Source organism: Trachypithecus francoisi, unplaced genomic scaffold (assembly GCF_009764315.1).
Source record: "Trachypithecus francoisi isolate TF-2019V2 unplaced genomic scaffold, Tfra_2.0 Lachesis_group13, whole genome shotgun sequence".
Classification (NCBI taxonomy): Eukaryota; Metazoa; Chordata; class Mammalia; order Primates; family Cercopithecidae; genus Trachypithecus; species Trachypithecus francoisi.
The window spans coordinates 98,841,975-98,845,396 of NW_022681458.1; the positions used below are offsets into that span (position 1 = coordinate 98,841,975).

The 3,422-nt window shown below is 35.7% G+C and overlaps 1 protein-coding gene across 7 annotated transcripts in view; it reads left to right on the top strand.

The window, feature by feature from the left end:
- ZEB2 (zinc finger E-box binding homeobox 2) overlaps window positions 1-2,460 on the top strand; it is a 136,357-nt gene extending 133,897 nt beyond the window's left edge. For 5 of the 7 annotated variants that reach the window (XM_033231591.1, XM_033231592.1, XM_033231590.1 and 2 more), the window contains exon 11: window positions 1-2,460. This exon is cut by the window's left edge. The gene's annotated coding sequence lies outside the window, so the exon portion shown is untranslated. The other 2 variants (XM_033231589.1, XM_033231594.1) reach the window with 1 other exon arrangement.
- Window positions 2,461-3,422: the final 962 nt, after the last annotated feature.

Below are 3,422 nucleotides of genomic sequence, written 5' to 3' on the forward strand. Positions count from 1 at the left end.
AGACCTTTTTAGAAAAACATGTTTTTAGCACTATCTTCAAACTTTCTGGTGGAGGGGGCGGCGGGGCAGGGGGAGGAGTGGCATCAAAATGCTATGCCTCCTGTTATCCACAGCCTAGAGTTTTTATATTTGGAAAGTTTAGAAAATTCTATCCTCATTTCTCCTTCTTTGAATGGCACAAATAAATACACTACATAAATTTTTCTGGTTTGAAAGGCTCTAGGCGATAACTTTATTAATTCAACCTGAAAATATCAAGCCATTAAATTTTGTCTGGGTAGAATAAATCCCTGTGGCCTCTTTTAAAGCAATGTAGGTCTCTGTTGCCCATGGGGCATATCTGTGTCCCAATCCACAAGAGATAGGACCAACAAACAATGAATGCGCAACCTAACTCTTTCTCCTTGGAAAGAAGAAAGTGTGCACGAAGTAGGGGAGGGTGGGCAGACCCTGCCTTGCCCCTCCTGTTACTCCCTTCTCTGTCATTTTTTTCCTAACTCCATTTCATAGGCAGGCTCAGAATACCTGAGTCTGAAAATATCAGGATAACAATTGTGAATTGTGACAATCACTACAATGTCCCATATCTGAGGGTTTTTTTTTTAATGCTGTTTATCCACTGACACTATTGCACATTAGAGCTGCATAATCCTCCAACTCTAGGGAAGAATAAAAACTTTTGATTTATCCTAAGATTCTTCTCCAAGGTCGTAAACAAGAAATTCCCCTCCACCACCAAGAGATGCGCATTTTAGTAACATCAGATGTATTCTTCTCTTTTATCAAATACTTAACTCTTCCCACCCTCTTAGTTCTAAATCTAACCTTTCCCCCCTCTAATATGGGGCAGGGGAGAATGAGGAAACACTGGAACAACTGAACACCCCTGCCTGTTTTCTCCAAGAGTCTTTTGTATTCTAGCATATCTGTGCAATCTTTTCTTTTTTCTTCACATGACACTGTAGGCTTAGGCCTGAAATAACTGGGAAGAGAGATGCGTATCAGAATTTCTCCGCAAGAGCTAAACAAAACATACATCTTCCTTAGCGTGAATTGGACTGGGGGCGGAGTGGGAGGACTTGGAGGAAGGAGGAAAGAAGGGACTATATTTGAATAAATATGAATAAATGTATTAGATACTTTTCACAATCAGATAACTTTTAAAAAGGTCATTTTTTATCTTTCTAATAATGTAAGCCTTAATAAAAGCAAATCTTAGTCACAAATTTGAGGAGACTGCCCAATAATAAGTTTACATGTATTTGAACTGAAAAATTGTTAACCATGCTTTTGCTCCGAGATGTGTGAGGCCATCCAGGGGCTGTAGGGCCCTGGATATACACACAAACAAGTGTGTGTATATCTGGAGCCCCACGCATTGTAATAAACACAGCTGCATTTATTTGAGTATGTGATCCCATGTACATGTAAAAACATTCAAACACACTCAGCAGATTTATTTATTGTGCAGTGGGGCAATTATTCAAATAAACATGCTCAATGCAATTATTTGAATCTCACATTGCATGTTCATCAATCATAGCACTAAAACAAGAGGGGGAAAAACACCAAAGAATTCACATGGGAAAAAATATATATGTGAAAACCACCTTATTATAGATGTTATAGGGTAGCTGAGGTTATGGCTCCCTTCTTAACTGTAACTCAACTATTCTGTATTCAATGACATTTGTTTCTAATGATTAATTGGTTCACTCACTTGATCATTATATCAGAATGACCACAACATTCAGATTCATATAATAGCAAACTTTATAAACCTGTATTGTGTAGAGATGTGAAATCTCTATATTTCAAGAGCAGAAGAGTTCTTTCTAGACACCTTACATCAAGGGGACACTGGTCCAATTATTATCACTTATATAAGCACTCCTATAAATTTTGAAAAATTTTATACATGCAACAAAACATTCCTACATTTGAAGACATTAAGAAAAATCACAGGTGACTCATCTGATCATTTTATATATTAATAAATATTATGACATATATGTGAACACATCACAAATCATATTGGTGTACCAAGAGGCAATTTATGCCTCTCTTAAGTATGTACTGACATAACCTAATATACTAAAATGGGAAGGGGCTTTTAGTCACTGAAATATGCATCGTGTAACAAAGATGAAGAAAATACATGGCTTGTGCCCATCATAAAAAAAGATTCAGACTGAAGGCTTAGCTTTGGTTTTTTCAATTAAATTGTTAAACTGTGCACAGTGATTTTTTTTTAGAACTTGAGACATTTGTGATGTTGGCTGTTTAAATCTTTGTTACCTTCGCTGTGAATTGAAATTGTACATATTTAGTAAATCATGCAGACAAAACAAACTTTTTAGACAATATTTTTATTGGAGAGTTTTCTTTTCCTGTATCCATGTTAAAAAAAAAAAAAAAGACCTCCTTTCCCAAAATAAAAATGTCAATACTAAATTTAAAGAAGTATAAAGGAATGATTGCTTCCTTTAGAGCAAAATATTTAAATAAACATGGAGATAATTGGCAACATGTTCTTTTTGGGCTAGTAGGCTGTGTCCAATTATTTGGGTCTGATGTTTCAGAGGGCCTCTGTTTCAGGGTTGAAGATGATATATTAATCTTGGAATTAAACAAATGCTATTAAATACCAGAAATAAATCCCTCAGTCTTCATTTGTATCTGAAATATGGAATTAGTCAGAGAAATGACACTGAGATGATATGATGCTGAATATACCACAAGCTAAAACTTCCTCTATTAAACGAGTCGCCTACTACCTATAATCTAGCATGACATGTTAAAATGCTCCAAAATATTGAAAATAGAAAATGAACACTACTGTTCCCATTTGGTCTAGAGATTAATATGACAAAGATTCTAATACTTTTAGTCAAAGAAAATGATGAGTAAAAAATACATGAAGATTAAAGCGATGACAAATGATCTTTTAAGTATTCTAATTGGTCTTTCTCATTCATAGCTTTGATTCCACAGAAACTGCAAATCCTGATGATCCTGATTTGTAAGTGCACCCAGTCAGCTTTCTCTCTTTCACTCCATGGAATATGCCTGTTAGATTTGGAACGAAGGATAAGCCCCCAAAATGTTAAAAATAGACTACTGCCCTGGCAGGAAATTTAGCATTGGCAAGCATGGAACTCAGAAGGAGCTGATCTAACATAAGGAAACATTCAGAGAAAGATTTGTGCATTATGATCCTGTTCTGACCATTTTCAGAGCAGTCAAAGGGAAGTAAAGTGTATGTGGGTGTGCGCATGTGTGCATGTGTGTGCAGGTTTGCTAAGTTTGTGTGTGTACACTTGAATAGCTGTGTTTAAAAAAAAAATACTGAAGACATGGAAAGAGTCTGAAAGGAAGTGCTTTTCAAACATTTTACATTTTGTTATCTTACATCGAAGACA